General features: G+C 38.2%; 1 protein-coding gene and 1 long non-coding RNA gene across 2 annotated transcripts in view; both read left to right on the top strand.

Annotated features, from left to right (window-relative positions):
• Window positions 1-9,518: 9,518 nt before the first annotated feature.
• Window positions 9,519-10,113, top strand: LOC136975087 (uncharacterized). Its single transcript, XR_010880741.1, has 2 exons — window positions 9,519-9,864; window positions 9,937-10,113. It is a non-coding gene; the product is annotated as an uncharacterized lncRNA (long non-coding RNA).
• Window positions 10,114-13,047: 2,934 nt separating this feature from the next.
• The window catches only part of LOC136975079 (probable ATP-dependent RNA helicase DDX43), a 107,969-nt gene continuing 100,887 nt past the window's right edge, over window positions 13,048-20,129 (top strand). Inside the window, exon 1 of the mRNA XM_067270077.1 lies at window positions 13,048-13,190. The gene's annotated coding sequence lies outside the window, so the exon portion shown is untranslated. The remainder of the gene's footprint in view (window positions 13,191-20,129) is intronic.

Here is a 20,129-nt window from a genome sequence, read left to right as displayed (position 1 = left end):
AGTCCTCTTAGTGCTCACAGGGTAGAAAGAGTTTTAAAAAAAGTACGTAAAAGAAAAAAAGGCTTGCTTCAATTAGAAGTAAGTATCGAAGAAAAAATCCATTTAGTACGAATTTTCTAAGTATTCTTATCGTATTTGTCTCAAGTGTAATTATAGCCAATGATAATAATAGCCGAAGTTTGATTATAACATGCGGATTATTAATAATTTAAAAAATTAAAATATAAAATTTTGGTTATGTTCATTTTGTGTTCTGACGGAAAGTATAGCATACTTATTTTGCAGAAATATTAGCTATAGAATAAACGTTTTATCGGTTATCACACTTATGACGTCAGTGACCTCATTTAGTTCATTCTCGACAACGGAACTTCCCTTAAGTTGCATTTTTAAATATTTTGGCAAATGGCATATTTTAAACTTACAGCTCTTCATTAAATTTAGACTTTAAAAAAGAATAGCCGCATCGTGTCACTTCTATAACAAATTCAAAAAAAAATTTTTTTATAGTGACCATATGACGTTCTATTATCCAATCGGAAGTAACGATCTAACGAGCTCGTTATGTAGAGTGTTATTACTCATCTAAATAATGTATTGTATGTACTGTACTACATACAATTTATCTTTGTTTTATCAACGTGGAATTAAAAAAACTCGCTATTTGTTGAAAAAAAAGCCTAGGGTAAAGTGACCAGATATGATAGGTTGAAATGCGGGACACTTCTTTGTCGTGGAAGCTAAAAATAGAATGGACCTCCAACATACATATACATAATAATAAAAACTAATTCATTATTTAAATTAATAATAAATTCAGTATATTATTATTGCAATAGGAATTTATTATTGAATAATTGATATGAATTTATTATTTATACCACGGAATGACACTGTTGCAGCTAGAACGCCCACTAGGGAGGGTCCCGGACTACTAGTAGTTTATTTTTTAAAACTCTTTCCACCCTGTGGGCACTAAGAAGGCCTCTTTTAGTAGGCCCATTATGGGTTCGGCCAGGCTCACAATGGGGCGACCGGGTGGTGAGGGGCGGGGCCCGACATATCCGAACAGACCACCCCCGAAAAATTCCTCCCCCAGAGCGGTAGGTTACCACCTTGACCGCTCGGCCATCCGGCCTGGCTACTAGTAGTTAGAGTACTAGTAGTTAGAGTAAAAGAAAACGACAACTTTGTGCTCTTGACAACTTGCGGAACATGTTAAAAATGTTACATGACCAAATGCTGGACACTTTCCGGGACGGTGTTCAATGTGGGATTAACAACTCAAATCCGGGACAGTCCCGCACAATCCGGGACGTCTGGTCACCTTACTTTAACCTTTATTTAAATGTTTCTAAACATGACAAGATATTCTGTAGCGATCAGTTAAATGCTTTTCTAAACATTCTTAATTTTATTTTACTTTCCCGGCTGTTATGTATGCATAACAGGAAAAGCATTTGGAATTGTGTTAAATTTGTCCCTCAGAATTTTTTGCAAATCTCCACGTTTTGAGACCTGAATCCAAAAACGCCCCCCCCCCAAAAAAATGGAAATAATATTCCGTGTATGCGTGTGTTGACATCAATAAGAAACAAAATTTGGCATGATAGTTTGTGTATAAGGAGCATTGATGCTATTGTGACCGGAAACTCGGTATCTCTTCGATGCCACGTCAGAATGACACCACTGTGTCCCGTTCGACACAGAAACAGCGACGGCCAATTGGGTTTTGTTACTAGCGAGGTTGCGGCCGCTGAGGCGTAGCTACCGTGGAGCATTTGGAGCAAGCTGATCCAGACGCACGAATCATGGAGGAGCCAAATTAGAAAGGGCAAAATAAAAATTTGTAAAAAGATTTTAGGATTTAATAATTAATCAATTAACTATTAGATTTGAATCTGTTTAACAATTTTGTACACTTTTTAAGTGCTTATCACTTGTATATCTTGTCGCGTCATCTGATAAAAATATTCTGAAAGAATCAGAATTTTTACAATCGGCATATTCCTCCGACATTTCGCCTAGTTTTGGACCTCAACTGCTTCCATTTAAAATGTATTTTTATAGTCAGGTAAAAGAAATTACAGTGGAACCTCTCTTAACGACCACCTCGCACAACGAGTATTTCGCATAACTAACAAACAAATTGTACAAATTTGCTTCGCTTAACGAGCGATGTTTCGCATAACGAGGGATGAGGAGAGGGGAAATCCCGAATTGTACGCATGCGGCATGCTCCATCAGTCTGTGTTTAGCACTCGTTCCATTAGCATCTTAGCGTCGCTTGTGATCACATATTTTTCCAAACTTGTGTTCAGACATATTACTTGTAAACATCAACAACTATAGCCTGTTATATAATAAACACGCCAAACGATATGCCAAATTCTTGGATCATTAAATTTAATGACCGATTCCAAATTAAATTTTAGAAAGATTTGAATTAAAAATTAACTATTTATAATTATGAAATTTAATACGAAATGGAAACATAACTGCCTACCTCCAGTCAAATTAATTAATTTCTAATATTTAATTATAGCCTTTACATAACTAATAATTTGGCATATCGTTTGGAGTGTTTATCAAACATATTAGCTGTGATTTTTTTCTTTTTTTGTTTCTGCAAATTGAATTCTCATTCCAGGATGGTTCATTCCACGCTAGAAAAAAAGATGATGATGATTCACGCTCCTTAACAGTGTATGTTGTACATACAATTGTCTTTTTTAATAAACGTTATACATAAAACCTTTGAGCATTTTTTCGGCGTGGAACGCATTATCGTATTTTATATTAATTTCTATAGAAAAAAATGTTTCGCTTAGCGAGTGTTTCGAATTACGAATAAGATTCTGTAACGAATTATGCTTGTTAAGCGAGGTTCCACTCTACTTCTATAAGCGATGTTGCTGAACTACTTTTAATTCACACCGCAGCCTCAAGTAGGTTATTCGACATTATTGCAGCATGCCACATTTTTTTAACTTTACGGGCGACGACAGCAGAACGAAGTTTTTCAATAATAAAATTAATCCAAACTTATTTAAGAAGCAGCATGTCGCAACACCGTCTTAGCTCCGGCTACTATATCAACTGAAAAAACAATAACTTGTCATCGTGATCTGGAAAAAGTGATTGACCGATTTGCAAACGAGAGCGAGAAAACAATCTTGAAGTTTTTTTTTAAATGTATTATTATGTATTTGTTACGAAACTAAACTTGCATACATTTTCTCAATACAGTTTATATACTACGTAGTAAATATTATTAGCTTCTCGGTTCTTAAAGAATTATATTTTGTTTTATTTATATTTATTAAAATAAATATCTTATTGTTAAAATGCCTCGAATCTCAAATAAATTGTTATTAAGGTTTTAAATCGAAGTAATTAGATATATGTTTTTAAATTAAATGTTCAAAATAAATTTCGCGAGACCTCCTTCGAGGAACAAGGGGCTCACCGATTCTACTAGAGATGTAAACTTCGGCTGCAACCTCGCTATTAAATAGGTCAGGCGAGCGGTCGCGTCTGCGATTGGATTCCGGATGGAGGACTATGACACAGCTCTACGGAAGTAATGCACTCAGATACTAGGTTCAACAAAACAACCGTTTAATTGAAAAGAAAAAGGTTACATGATATATACATCGTAATATGTCTAAATAACTGACCTATATATATATAACGTAAGTGGTCGCGAGAGAGTGAGAATTTACATGATATAACGCGTAGATGTAAATACCTGAAGTTGATTGATCCGCTGGTAAAACAGAGGCCGGAGAGTCTCTTTTGACGGTGGAACCAGGGCCGGATTTACATAAGGACATTTGGGGCCTGTGCCCAGGGCCCTCACAAAACTATGTTTGAACATAATTTTTTTTCCTATTACTGCGACATCCTAGTGTGGCCTAATCATGAAGGCCACAGGTAAAGAAAAAACCTATGAAACATCGGAAAATTTTGGGAAAAAATTTTACATAGGTATTTTTTAATTAAATTAAAATAATTAGTTTTACACAATAAAATATATGTATGTTTACAATAACCTTATTTTTAAATGAAATTTACAACTTCCTAGTTGAAATTTAGTTGAAAGTACAGTATTTTGCGTAAATTCTCAAAATCATCAAATTTGCCTACTCTTAAAGGGCCCCCACCGAATTTGTGCCCAGGGCCCCTGGATTGGTAAATCCGGCCCTGGGTGGAACACGGGAGAAGGTTTGTACTTTAGGATGTGGTATACGGTGTGGTAATTTCCCTGTTCTTTGACGGTCGGAGGGCCGAGCGGCCAAAGTGGCAGCCTACCGCTCTGGGGGACCCGGGATCGAATCCGAACGGGTCGAATAATCCCCAGGAATTTTTCGGGGGGTGGTCCGTTCGGATATGTCGGGCCCCGTCCCTCACCACCCGGTCGCCCCATTGTGGGCCTGGCCGAACCCATAATGGGCCTCCTAAAAGAGGCCCTCTTAGTGCCCACAGGGCGGAAAGAGTTTAAAAAAAAGAAAAAAAAGCACGAACTTTATGGGTTATGGAGCTGGAGACGACTTTTACTCCTGGAGGAACTAGCGATGACTGATTGAACTCTTTCTCTCTCTCTCACACACAATTTAATATGGAGATGACTGACTCAACTGGCCGCTAGTTGTTATATTAACCCTTATCGGAGGCAGAAAGGCGCCTATTATCAACAGGCGCGGTTTGATTTGAATAAAATTAAAATTAAAATATATCAAATATTTTAATGGATTTTTTTACCCCATGTCAACTACATGAAACTATCGATAGTATTTCGAAATTTCCTGAATTTTATAAAATATTAATAAACGGGGTAGAAAGATCACAAATTGTTTTTATAACAAAATCACATAACAGATGGCGCCACACACGATTCTATTTATTATATCGTAGTTAAAAAACCAAAAGTTATTTCCTAAATAAAATCTCACAATAGCCGAGAAAGTTGCGAAACTCGTTGCCGGGTTTTTTGAATATAAAAAGAAAATTAAATCGTTCGTTTCGAGCAGTAGGTCCATCATTTTTCTCCATTTCCGTACAAGAACAACTATAATATTTTGATTCCTTGGTGTAGAATACGTACACGATATGTTCTTTGTGGCAGGTAAACTCATAAAATTTGCTTATTTAATATATAAGTCACTTTAATTAACGTTTACGTAACTAAACTATAACACGCATACTTTTTTTAAAACTCTTTCCGCCCTGTGAGCACTAAGAAGGCCTTTTTTGCAAGCCATTATGGGTTCGGCCAGGCCCACAATGGGGCGACCGGGTGGTGAGGGACGGGGCCCGACATATCCGGACGGACCACCCCCCGAAAAATTTCTGGGAATTTTTCGACCCGTCGGGTTCGAACCCGGGTCCCCCAGAGCGGTAGGCTTCCACCTTGACCGCTCGGCCATCCGGCCTGTATAACACGCATACTGTATTTTATATAACCAACGTCAGGTAACCGCTTTTAAAATGGCGTCGGTTAAACAAAATATTACAAAATTTAGTAAAAATTGAGCTGTCGGTCAATCGGAGAATATTGGACGAACGAGAGGAATGATTTGTTCAAGTTTTGGGGGTGGCGAGGTAAGGACATTCGATTATAGAAAATCTTGCTTCCAAACCCTTGTGGATAATAGAAACTGAAGGCGGAGGGTGGTACGGAGTCTCTCGATCCCAATCCGTCGTCACTCGGGAGATAGAAACGTAAAAAATGCAGATATTTAGCCTTAAAATTCAAAAAGAATCCATTACGTCAATTGCATTCGAATATGTTAAGCGCTTTCTAATCTCCATAGAAACGGCAACAATTGCCGTTTTTATGGAAACGCGTATTGTTGCAACACGATTTTGCGTCACTTTGCACGTTTTTCGCTTGCCAAACGGACGTGTGCGCTCTGTGCTCTTGTTTTCGCTGTGTTTTTTTCCTTTTGTCAGAGTTCTTTGCTACCGGAACGTGGTTTTAAGAAGACTTTTGGACGCCGACATTACACGAAGTAAAATTTTAATTAGAATTTAGCTAGCTGTAAGATTTTATTTTCGTTTCGTTTAGTCCAACTTTCAGAGACGACATCGGCAGGCGTATTTGCGTTTAAATCTTGTGAATTCTTCTTCTTCTTCTTCTTCTTCTTCTTTCACAGTTTAATATGGAGATTATAGCCTTTGCGGCTCTTTCTCCGACCGACGTTGCCAGTTGCTAAGCGAAACGACTAGTGAGGCTAATGTAGCGCTCCAGCGCTGCCACGTGCTGACTAGGAGTGATGGAGGCCGGCGGCCAGTTGATAGGCGTCAGCGTGCGCACCAGAGACATGTTAAGGGTCATCGTGTTGCCGAGGTCCTTGCGGGCTGTAGTGTATTTGGGGCAATGAAGCCAGTAATGTAGTGTTGTTTCCGCTGCGCCACAATGGGGGCACCCCGGAGAGTCGTGTAGGTGCCGTGAGTACAGAAAAGCATGTAACGGGGCCGACTCGGTCCGAAGCCGGGCCAAAAGCGTCTCTGCGTGGCGAAACGACGCGCAACTGTACCTCCGGAGGGCGAACGGACGAAGGTGGTCCCGGCCTTTGTTGCGGAGCGCCGCTGACCAGAAATCCGTCAGGGTGCCGATGGTGGTGTCCTGCATGGCCCGGTTGAGGTCGCGTGGCGTGAGGGGTCTCCAGATGGAGCCACTGAACGGGTCGCGGCGGGCCGCTTTGTCGGCCGCCTCGTTGATCGGAATGTTGGTATGGCCCGGTGTCCAGCCGATGACGATGGGCACCGTGTGGGCGCTGACAATAGCCGCGAGATCGATGATGGTTGGTGGTGATGAGAACGAGATGTTGGCCATAGCCTGGATGACCCAGCGGCTGTCGGAGAAGATGACGGTGGGTTTGGCCAGCGGGGCGCTGATGTGGATTGCGCGCAGGATGCCCTGGGCTTCTGCCCCGAAGACGCTGCAGTAGGCCGGATGGCCGAGCGGTCAAGGTGGCAGCCTACCGCTCTGGGGGACCCGGGATCGAATCCGAACGGGTCAAAAAATCCCCGGAATTTTTCGGGGGATGGTCCGTTCGGATATGTCGGGCCCCGTCTCTCACCACCCGGTCGCCCCATTGTGGGCCTGGCCGAACCCATAATGGGCCTACTAAAAGAGGCCCTCTTAGTGTCCACAGGGCGGAAAGAGTTAGAAAAAAAAAGACGCTGCAGTAATTGTGCAGGGACCAGGCCTCTGTTTTGTTTGTGTTCGAGAAGACAATGCCAATGGCGGTCCGAGTACTGGATTTGGATGCATCCGCGCCTAGACAGAGCCAGCCTGGCCATTTTGCAGCGACAGTCTCCCGGAAACGGACGCTCGTGACGACTGGTAGGTCGGTGGACGAAGTGGGGTAGTCGTCTAGACTGATGTGTGGGTGGACGCTGGCAGTGCTTGGTGGCACGCAACGCTGGCGATAGATGAGTGACATGAGTTGGCCTTCCCGACGGTAACGGGAAAAGACCCGGTACACGTAAGGTTCCTGGTGACGGCGCCAACAATATAAGTCCAGACTTGAGGCGTTGTGGTAGAGGTCGTGTAGTGGGCTAAAGCTGCCCCTCGATATTTGAGCCGCTGCATGGGAGAGTGTTCTGAGACGTAGCCTTGGCCGTAACGGCACATAACCAGTCTCTGTGTAGAGTGATAAGAGAGGGGTCGTCCTGGGCACGCCCAGCGCCGTTTGGAGTGCGGCGTTGAGGGGTTTCTCAATGCGATTGATGGTGGTGGATGGAGCGCCATCCAGGAGCGGTGCTTCAAATTCGGCCATTGGGCTGAGAACCGCAAAGAAAAGCCTGAGGAGCTCCGCTGTACGAGAATCTTGTGAATTACCATCCGAAACGACCTTTAAAGGAGCCGCCACATTCGAAAGCGACCGAAGCGCCGAAAACGGATTAAGTATTTGCTCATTTCCGTAATTAATTCCTTTATATTTTATAAACACTGTCAAAGAATAAGGATTATTTATAGAAATTCAATTAAAAATTATTTAATACTAACTTTAAATACGAATTCCATCGTAATTTTAACTAAAATATACTCTGGTAACATTGATGGACGGAGACCGTATTCCGAAGCATGGGATGTTTCTTCGACAAGTCAAAAATTTCGCCCTTTGACCTCCGACTTCTCCATGCAATTTATGTACTATTTACAACGCTTTTCAATGGCTTATTTTGTCAGAATTAAATTGTCTGCAAGCACATCTAATACTAATACACTTAACAGTTATCTATCTATACAGGCTGGACACAAAGAATTCTTTTTCTTAGGCTCTTTGTCTCTTTCCACGAGGTGGTCTTTTCTGAGTGCAGTCGATCTGCCAATGCTTTGTGCCAGTTAAACGTTCGTGTCCGCGAATGGCGAGTTGGGATGTGGGCGGGTTTCGCTTCTTCGTACGTTTGTCTTGTGTTTTGGTCGACTCGTTCGCAATTTCTTTGCAAGAAACTCTTTTAAATGCTGTCGTTGCGTTTATGTAACGTACACGTTAGGGTAAATTGCTCTAGAACGAAACGCTTGTTACGACTTCGGCTCGAGTGCCTTTTTCGCATGCGGCGTGTCTTTAATTCTCTGTCGTACAAATAGAAATTACACGTAAGAGAGTTTCTTCGGGTCGGTCGTCTCTACTGCAAATACAGTTGCAATTTCCGGTAGAATCTAATGCGAGCTATCCGAATTCCAATTCGTCGTGAATATAATCTTGAACCTTTTCTGAGTTAAGTATATCCGAATCCCATTAATATATATATATATATTTTGTTTCTTTACAGAATGAAGGACTGGCGGTTTTGGCGGTGGCTGCGGCCCAAGAAGATGAAGAAGTGTGAAGTGCGTTCTCCTTCCGCAATAGATGAAGAGAGGGCCTTTTCCCCTTTTGAGCGGGGAGAGGAACTCTCTTCCATCAATTGCGGAAGGGGTTTTTTCTTCACGGGATCGACTTCAGGAATAGAAGGTGTCGACAGCATTCTCTGTTCCGCGTTGAACGGAGAGGAGGCATTTCGCTGTTTGGACTTGTTCCGAAAAGTGAAATGTCTCCATGTTGACGCCATCATCTTTGCCGCACTGGGAGGAGAGGAAGTTTCGATCATTCCTCCCTTTTTCAACGATTGGGATTCTCTCGTTCGGTGTGGGCAAGGATGCAAAGGAAAAAGCGTCGCTTCGCAAGAGATGTGAACGACTTTTTCCTTTGCTATTTCTGAAGTATCATTTCAATTTAAGGTTTTAGTTTCAATTTACTAACGTAGGATAAGAAGCAAGAAGTTTTTTAATTTTTTTTCCCTCTTGTCATACTAACATTTAAACTAAAACCTTAAATTTAATTTACTAACCTCTGATGTAAGAAGGCAAGAGGTTTTTTTTTTCTATTTAATCATTACCGGATTAGACACTTTTCACCCGGACTCGACACCTTTTCCCGGACGTGGCCCACGGACTTGTCTCCCGAACGTGACACTCGACAGACGACAACGGATTTGACTCTCGATTGTGACCACCCGGACGTGACACGTTTACTCACCGAACGCGACATTCGGCCGACCTTTCTTCCCAAACAGCTGCTACGAGGATTGAGCTTCCGGTTAAGGTTAGGTTAGGTTAGGCTAGGCTAGGATAGGCTAGGTCAGGTCCTTCGCTCTCCTCATGACACTGTTCGGGAAGAAAGACTATCTGATAAACGTAATAATTTTGACCTTGGATAATAAATGAATCAACTTCTCGTTTTCTCACTGTCTTTGTGTTTTGTAGGAACATTTGGGAGGGAGAAGAATGTCCCTCCTCAACTTTACCAGGAAGAGGACCAATTTGCTATTTATCGTACAAGTGAATATTTGCCGAAATCTCCGTTGGTAAGAACTCTTTCATTTCATTTTCAACACATCTTATTCTCGTATCGTAATTTACTGATTTTCTGTTTTCAGACATGCCGAAGATGTTCTTCGAACACACAGACACACACACACACACGCACGGACATAACATCACTGTACACGAAGATATACACCGTTTAACCTTTACTCGAATCCTCGCACTCACGCACTTACACGTCAAGCGCCTCGTTTTGCGTAATTCCACACAATGAAACAACCCGAACACTCGCTTCCCACAAATCCAACCTCTGGGTCATCGTCCCGGGAAGTGGAAACGCCAATTTTAAAAATTAAAAGACTTTAAATTGGCGGCCGAAGGGGCTCTGGTAATCACAAACTGCATGGATTAAATGGAATTTTACACATTCGCATCAATAATCGCTTTGTGATGAATTTTTATGTTAAATCTCTGTAAATTTATTATGGTAAGAAGTTATCTGCGCACAAATCTCGTTCGTATTTCAATATTTTTTTTTTTTTTTTTTTTTTTTTTTTTTTGTAACTCTTTCCGCCCAGTGGGCACTAAGAGGGCCTCTTATAGCAAGCCCATTATGGGTTCGGCCAGGCCCACAATGGGGCGGCCGGGTGGTGAGGGACGGGGACCGACATATCCGGACGGACCACCCCCCGAAAAATTCCTGGGGATTTCTCGACCCGTCCGAATTCGATCCCGGGTCCCCCAGGGCGGTAGGCTGCTAACCTTGACCGCTCGGCCATCTGGCCGCTCGTATTTCAATATATATATTTTTTTTAACTCTTTCCGCCCTGTGGGCACTAAGAGGGCCTCTTTTAGTAGGCCCATTATGGGTTCGGCCAGGCCCACAATGGGGCGACCGGGTGGTGAGGGACGGGGCCCGACATCGTATTTCAATATTGCTAACTCTTACCTAAGACCATCAATTAAAGATCTTTGTGCTCATCGTATATTTCATCACACTTGCAATATGGCAGTTGGTGATCTTTTGTTTTGTTTTGTTTATGGAGGGCCGTTACAATCTTACCCATCTTACCCCAGGGTAAGTTCGTTAATAGCGGTCGCTCTGCGTCTCCGCTACTACAGAAGTGCGCTGCTGCAGTGCCATAACTAGCCATTCCTGTGCCCTGTGCAAGAATTTGCATTTAGGCCCCTTAACTAATTAGGTTTGGGAAATTAATAAAATAAATACATGCATTTTGGGCCTCCCTTCCAAGTGTGCGCTGTGCGGGTGCACCTGTTGCACCTGCCTAGTTACGGCACTGTGTTGTTGTTTGTAGGCATTTAGGAACGACGGTGAAAGAAAGAAAGATGGCGGCACCCGTAATATCGATAGTACCGTAATAGAAGGATTTGTGATTTTAAAATATTCGTTTTTAAAGACAAAAGTAGTATCTTAATTGTAACATTTAACCATAAAATGGATTATCTTGCCGACAGAGCATTCAAAGTAGCCACGAAAAAAAAAAAAATTAGAATGCCGGCTATTATTCAAAAAAAATCGAGAAGACACATCACCCGTGCACTAATTTGCGCTTTCACAACTTCTAAATTTTCATTCATAAAACCACATAATGAACCCTTGAAACTATTTGAGCATGGAGGACACCATGTTGCTTTCCATTGTTTTTGCCGTTTGATGGCGCGAACTCTGACCGGAATTTAGAAATGTGTTCCGCAGGAATTTTTAAACGGATGTCGCTCGCGATGAGTTACGCGGAGGAATAAAAGAATGCATCCTATAAGAACGGTAGGAGGAGGGAGTCGAGAGACATAACGTCGGAAATAATGCACTCCACTACTTATTTAAACGTCAATGAATAACAATTTATTCGTTAAGGTTATAACTAATTTACGAGAGCGTAACATAAATAGAAAAGTCTATTCACGTCGGACAAAGAGAACATTTACAAATTCAGACGCATGTCAGTAAATACCCGGATCGGTGAGGGGTTGGCTTTTGGACGTTCGGTAGGAAAGAAGGAGAGTCTCCCGCTTGATATGGTGGTTCTTGAATCCAAGAGGCCGTAAAAGTAATATTCACAAGGGGTTTCCGAACTTACGAACAATCGATCGATTGTTCGTAAGTTTGGAGACGCTAAGGTCAGGTGAAAATGACGGGAGTTCGAGAAGATTAGCGGTGGAGACGACGAGGATACACACACATACACACAAATTTTGACAGGAGATGAGGAGAACTGTCTGTCGTCATTTGTACTCTTACCTTTTATTCAGGGTCCTCCCCTACCACTCTGATGCCCATTGTTGGTGAAGTTGTCGGTTGCTCCAATCTCGATTTTATCTCTATTTTCCTCGATGAGTAGTTATTCTGAAACTGTGTCACTCTCGGAGGAAGTGTTATCCGTAGGAAAAAGTTATGAAGTTCCTCTATTGTATCTATAACATGGAATTTTTCTCCTTTATGTTTTTGATAAAACAAAATTTATAAAATTAAATCTGGTTCTTAATAATTTGCACTAGTCCGAGTTCTCACACAATACATCCGAAATAGACCATCCTCGAACAATTACTGGAAATTTTTGACTGTCGGATTCGATTCCGGGTCTCTTAGAACAACAGGCTAATGCTTTAAAAAAACATGGTATTTGCATCAACTCATTTTATTAAAAAAAAATAAACAACGTTTTCAGTGAAGATATGTTTTGACAATAATAAATTTAAATATATATATAATTTTATAGTATTTAATTTTTAAAATCATAAACAAATATTTCGTACGTTCAAGCTAAGAAATATGTTATATACAATAGTAAAAAATAACACATACATACGTAAGACGCCGCATTCAGAAATGCGCTTGATCGTGTCTTTTATTCAAAAGCCAGAGTTCGGATATCTATTATGTTTTCACTCGAATTCTTATTAATCTACGAATTAAAAATAATAATAAATATTAACAAATATGATTTATTAATATATAGTATATACTTTTTAATACGTTTAAACATAATTACGCCATTTAAATATAAATACCTGTAATATCTTAAAACACTAAAATATGGTAAAACTCAAACACATAATTTCAAATAAAATCAAATAGTAAAATATTAAGAATATTAGAGAATTTTATTTAATTTATTTTCTCCAATTATGGGTATATATAGGCCATTATACAGTATAATTAATTATATAGTTTTAAAATTTTACATCCCTCTGGAGGACGAAATTAGAAACTTCTTATATGTTTGAGAATCGCTGTATTTTTATTTGTCACAATTTCCGTCGGATTGTGTTCGTGTAAGAATATTTTTGTACGCGTTAAATAACAAAGTACAATTTATTTCTGATACATCAAAAGAAAAAATATCAGGTAAATTTTATTTCGTCTTATAATTCGAATTTTTAGAACATTTACTCCGTACTTATTTTACAAATAATCATTTTAAAATTGTTTTAAAAAAATTTTTTTAAATACGTTCAATTATCTTATGAAAATGCAATCAATGAATATTTTCATTCATTCTCGTGTAATTTATAATTTAATATTTCGCATTCGATGTTTATGAATTTTAATCGTCATTAGTGTTCACTAGTGTTCAGTTTTTGTAGTGTTCGTAGTATTAGCCGTGCTATGAAATGATCATTTCTATTTAGTATTGTTGAATAATAGTTATCTCGCAGCGTAAATGAATGAATGAACGTGAACAAAAAATCGGCAGTGAAATAAAAAATAATTGTTAGTGTTTAGACACGCTTCACATTTACCAAAACTACGAAATGAAACCATTTATGTTTAGCAAATGTTTTAAAAACGAACATGTCGGTTAATTTAATTACCCATTCTCGGGTCGTAAATTCGAAACAAAGCTCAAAACACCTTTAGAATTGTGAGATTTTTTTTTTTTTTTTAGTTGCATTTCAAATGGACTTAAATTACTTTCCGGACATTTCTAGTTTAATTTCATTTAGTTATTGTACAGTATGTATATCAATTGTGGTATTCTTTGAAAATGTAATAGAAATACAACATGTAAAGTAAGAACAAAGATACCTGTGGTATCAATTATAAAGTACTTAAATTCTACAAATCAACTTTTGCAGTAGTCTATACTCCAGTAACCACAACCTTATAAGTTGCTGGGGGAATTTTTAATTAAGAAAACTAACGTTTTCGATCTATTCCATAGATCATCTTCAGGTTTAAACTGACGAACAAAAATAATTCCATAGAATGGAACACAACATATTTAAATTCAAAAAAACCGACAACGGAGCAACTAATTAAAATGAGAATTAAAGTGTAAAAAATACACAAATGTAAACTAACAAACACACAACAATTCCAAAGTTATTAGTACACACCAACAAGAGAAGCAGTATTATGCAGACCATATCAACTTGCAGAGAAACCTATCAGATAAATTGGCTTAGTTTTTAGAATAAAAGTAATTGCTGGTTTTCATAAGGGATCCTATAGACCCCAGCTTTATCCTCTTTCTTAATCTCCCCTTTATCAGTTTTTAGAATTTAATTAAGAATTTTTAAAAATTAAGAAAGAGGATAAAGCTGGGGTCTATAGGATCCCTTGTGAAAACCAGCAATTAGGATTAAAACAGGAGTATATACGGGTCACAACGAGAAACCTAAGTGTAAGAGTCAAAGAACACAAATATGATGTAAGGAAAAGTTTGAACGCAACGGTACTGGCCCAGATGGCCCAGGCCGAAGGATCCGTTGTTGGATGGGAAGAGGCGGAAATCGTCAGACAAATATATTCTCCAACTTTAGCAAAGACAGCAGAAAAAATAGAAATATCTACTGTCGAGTCTACTCTTGTATATTTCTATTTTTTCTGCTGTCTTTGCTAAAGTTGGAGAATATATTTGTCTGACGATTTCCGCCTCTTCCCATCCAACAACGGATCCTTCGGCCTGGGCCATCTGGGCCAGTACCGTTGCGTTCAAACTTTTCCTTACATCATATTTGTGTTCTTTGACTCTTACACTTAGGTTTCTCGTTGTGACCCGTATATACTCCTGTTTTAATCCTAATTGCTGGTTTTCACAAGGGATCCTATAGACCCCAGCTTTATCCTCTTTCTTAATTTTTAAAAATTCTTAATTAAATTCTAAAAACTGATAAAGGGGAGATTAAGAAAGAGGATAAAGCTGGGGTCTATAGGATCCCTTATGAAAACCAGCAATTACTTTTATTCTAAAAACTAAGCCAATTTATCTGATAGGTTTCTCTGCAAGTTGATATGGTCTGCATAATACTGCTTCTCTTGTTGGTGTGTACTAATAACTTTGGAATTGTTGTGTGTTTTGTTAGTTTACATTTGTGTATTTTTTACACTTTAATTCTCATTTTAATTAGTTGCTCCGTTGTCGGTTTTTTTGAATTTAAATATGTTGTGTTCCATTCTATGGAATTATTTTTGTTCGTCAGTTTAGATCATCTTCAGGTTTAACGTTTTCGATCTATTCCATAGTTTTCTTAATAATTATTAAAAATTCCCCCAGCAACTTATAAGGTGGTGGTTACTGGAGTATATATTTTTGCTGAGTAGTCTATAATTGAAAGTTGTATAAAATTGTAAGGTTTATTAATTGTTTAATATAGAATCAAGTTATTAAATTTAATTACTGTATTTCTAAGTGAAAAATATAGGAAAAGTCCTATTTAGAAAATTTCCCACTACCAACCACCAAATTCTCAATAATTTGTTAATTGGTATTATTGTGTCTTAAACAAGACACACATGTCTCTCTATATACTTGCATGATATACACGTTCAAAAATGGACTTTTTTGCACTCTGTTTGGTGTCTTGCTTTTTAGTAAATCTGGTTTGACTTGGCCACTTTGGACTAAATATGTGATGGTTGGTGACAAGGTGAAAGCTATGAACTAAATTAAATGAATGCTTATCAAAGATGTTATGAACTGCTACTGTCGATGTACTTGACTGTGAGTATATCTGCTTATCATTAAATTTTAATTTTTTCCTCCCTTTCCAATTTTTCCTTGTCCCTGGAAATCAACATGGATCGGGAGCAACTGCAACTCCTAATTGATACTATGAATTGCAATCAACAAATGCTCATCAACCAATTATTATCAGTTCAACTGTCTAGAAACCCTCTTGTAGGCAGAAGAAACAACAGTCAACCTCAAACCATTATCAATATTTTCCCATGTATCTCTCTTCGAAAACTTTGATCTGAAGGATGAAACATTTAAATATTATTGTTAATGCTTTGAGAACAATAACAATGAAAGAACTTTTTCCAGATAAGAAGAAAAACATACCAACAAGAGAAGCAGTATTATGCAGACCATATCAACTTGCAGAGAAACCTATCAGATAAATTGGCTTAGAATAAAAGTAATGCACACTGAATTTTTACATATTATTGACCAAATTTTACAGGGTTTACCTTAAAAAATAGCCTGCTTTGATGACATCCATTGTACATTGAAAAACAAAGGAAGAATGCCAGTGGAATCTATTTTATTGCCTACACAAGTTGCAAAAATACAATCTCCATCTAAATGAAGTGTACCTGCTTCCAAACAAAAATTGAATATCTGAGTCATATGGTCAAAAATAACAAGACATGTAAATCTCCTTCAAAAGTTAGGGCTATTGTGGACATGCCTCAACCAAACAACAGTTTGCAGCCAAAGTTTTCAATGCAAAAACATGTACGTCGGATGTTCAGCGCCGCTTTCCTTTAATCCTAGAAGTTTGACAGTGGCGTTTGGAATGTCGAGCATGAGTCCACTGACTTTCCAAATGTCATACGTAAACTAGCTAATGGAAAATAAACTATTAAAAAACAAAAACCTTAAATTTCCAGCAATAAAAAACATTTAATAATAACGTTTTTGACTGTTTTAAACAGCCATCATCAGTTAAAACGAACTTAAACAAAAGAATGCAGAAAAAAGAACTCAAGCAATACAAATATTTAAAAATTAAAAAAAAAATTCCAAAGCAAAAACGCCGTCGTATATTAGAAACTAACAAACAGCGCATGCGCTAAATATCGTAGTAAGAATAAAAATAAAATAACAAAAAATACTGCCGCAAAAATATTTCTATTACAAGAAAGAACGTTATGCATTTCGGTAAAACGACTTCCATGCCGTGGATAAACCTTCTGCGTCTCTATGGTTAATGCATCCCGTGTTAACGTGGGCTTTGTAGATTTCAAGCTTTTCTAGATGTTTCAGCATTTGTTTGTTGGTCGTGGCCCTAAATACGTTGGCCGTTTTTTTGAATTTTTAAATATTTGTATTGCTTGAGTTCTTTTTTTCTGCATTCTTTTGTTTAAGTTCGTTTTTAACTGATGATGGCTGTTTAAAACAGTCGAAAACGTTATTATTAAATGTTTTTTTATTGCTGGAAATTTAAGGTTTTTGTTTTTTTCAAATGTCATTGTCAAACTTCTAGGCTTACAGGAAAGCAGAGTTGAACGTCCGACGTACATGTTTTTGTGTTGAAAACTTTGTCTGCAAACTCTAATGTGTGTCACCTATCCACTCTGTAAGTTGTTGAGGAAAAACAAGAAATTTGTGTGGTCAGCTTAGTGTTAAGCAGCATTTAACAAGCTGAAGAATGAAATTGCTAATGATGACATGTTATTGCCATTCAACCCAAATCTACTAGTCGTGCTTGCCACTAATGCAAGTCTCATAGGCATAGCTGAAGTATTGTCACATATTGATGAGGAGGAATGACCAATTGCTTTTGTGTCCCATTCACTCTGACACTGAGATGAACTACTCTCAACTAGATTGAGAATCTTTGGCCATTGTTTTTGGAGTAGATCAGTTTTTCGATTACCTTTTTTACAGTTGAAATTTTACCCTTTACACTGACAATCAACCTCTAACCAGAATATTCCACTGGAACACAAAATTATTGAAGATGCATAGTATAATAATTGCAAATGATGTCATCATTTTTAGCAGGATTTGACTATGATATAGTTTTAAGAAAGGGCTTGGAAACCAGAATGTTGACTATCTGTCATGACTGCCTACTTGACAAACTTATATTTCATCTGACATGATTATCAATTAAAAAATCTGCCAGATATGCATTAATATAATAGTTGACATATCAACATAGAACTTAACTCTGGAAATAATCATTCAGAAAACAGGAAGAGATGACGAACTCTCCAAAATCAGGCAACAACTACAATCAACACCTATTGACAGTGACAGTGTTCTAAACAGTGGCATCTTGTTTAAAGGGAACCAAATAGTAATTCCTAAAAGCCTTCAACCAGAAGTATTAAAGGAGCTCCATTCAACACATCTCATCATCATGAAAATGAAACAGTTTGCCAAATGTCATTTCACATGAAGAAACATTGTTGACAAGGACATTGAAAGACTAGTGAGGTCTTGTTTGACTAGTGCACATTCTTTTACATGATCCCATAAAGGCATACAACACTGGAATTTACCCTCAAACAACTGGGATTGCATTCATCTAGATTATGTAGTGCCTTATCAATGGTCCTACTATCTTCTAGTTGATGCCAAATTTTGATATTTAGAAATCAAGCCAACTCAACTCCTATTTCAGATTCTACTATCAAGCTATTGAATGACATCTCAACTCATGGATATCCATTTGCCACAGACAATGCACCAATATTCACCAGTGAGCTGTTCCGAAATTACTGTCATACAAATGGAATCAAGCAAAAATTTATCACTCCAGGATATTCAGCAACCAATGGATTGGCCAAGCAAAATGTTCAGACACTAAAAAGCCAATTAAAAGCAATGGGAAATGAAAATATACCAATTCATTCATGATTTGAAAAGATACTACATTAATGAGTTACACCCTTGGCAAATGGAAAGTCACCTGCTAAACTATACTTAAATTGACAGATATGCACCAAACTCAATGCTATGCATCGTGATATTGAGAAGAGGAAACCAAGTGAATCAGTATAGCACATGCTCTCTTCAAGTAGAGGTGAGAATACAAGAAAAATTTTGTAATAAACAACAAACCTCTATGGAAATTTGGAACCGTCACCTAAAACTTCAAAAACTTTACCATGTTATCAAATTGGATGAAGGACAATACCTAAGCACCACATCAATCATCTCAACAAATCTGAGTTAAAGAAGGAAACTGCTAGATGTGATGACTTAGAGCAAGATCTAGAGCCCAGCTTGGACTAACACTTTGCAGTTAAATTTGACTCTCTTCAACATGAATGTATAATACCAAATTATGGTCAAGATGAGCTGGAACAAGGTGCTGATCCCATAATTGATCATCACCAATCTAGAGCAACAGCACCAGGTCAGAACATGAGATGACCTCCCGGTTACTTACAACACTGCATCATTGGAAGATAAAACAACAAAGTGTAAAATGTTCCTTGGCACCTCTTCAGCTAAGTGAGGGAGAATTATTGTCTGTTTGTTTTTGCTGCTATGTGGCATGTGTCCATATGTGCGTGTGTAGTATATGTATTCAAAAATGGACTTTTCCTCCATTTAACATCTTGCTGTTTAGCACATCTGGTTCAACTCGGCCACTTCAGACTAAATAAACAACAAGCATGTTCTTTATTTAGGATTAATAATTTTTCTGATAAATTCTATACATACTGGATACAGTACTAAACTTAAGTGCTGCTAACTTGTAAGTCTGCACCTGGGGCATTCTGGGCATATACTGATAACTAGAACAGATATTCATCTGCTAGCAGGAAATTTGAATTAAACTACCAATACATACTGTAGAAAGCCTACTTTCATTATAAGCTATACAATCTATAAGGAGAATGAAATTAATATCTTTAGTAATAAAATATTGTTTAACAACAAGACTAATATGACCTTAAAGTTTAATAAAATTCCTGGTATTGTAAAGTTATTCTGTATTGTCATCTAAGGAATTTGTGAAACTCATCAGTGGTGTTAATTGCAATACTGTAGATGCTAAAAGCTTTATTTTTACAGGTCATAAAGCCTTTAATTAATATTACACTTAAATCAGTTAAGCATACGGTGGTATGGTAGTAGTCATAACATACAATGGCCTACCAGTTGGGTTATAATGTAAATTCAATACTCTTCAAACTTATGTCAAACCAGTAAACAATGTCCATCAACTATCATGTCCTTGAAGGAAATGCATTTATTTTGGAGCCATGTTTTGATGTCTAATTTCTTCCGACCTCTTACTGACATTTTTTAAATTTGATAGTGGTAAGGTGTATTATCCATCATAATCATATTTTTTTTCCAAATTTCTTAAGTGC

The sequence above is a fragment of the Centruroides vittatus genome, unplaced genomic scaffold (assembly GCF_030686945.1).
Source record: "Centruroides vittatus isolate TY-2023 unplaced genomic scaffold, ASM3068694v2 contig_364, whole genome shotgun sequence".
Lineage (NCBI taxonomy): Eukaryota > Metazoa > Arthropoda > Arachnida > Scorpiones > Buthidae > Centruroides > Centruroides vittatus.
The sequence above is the reverse complement of the archived record's forward strand: the minus strand, read 5'-3'. Positions and strand labels throughout refer to the sequence as shown.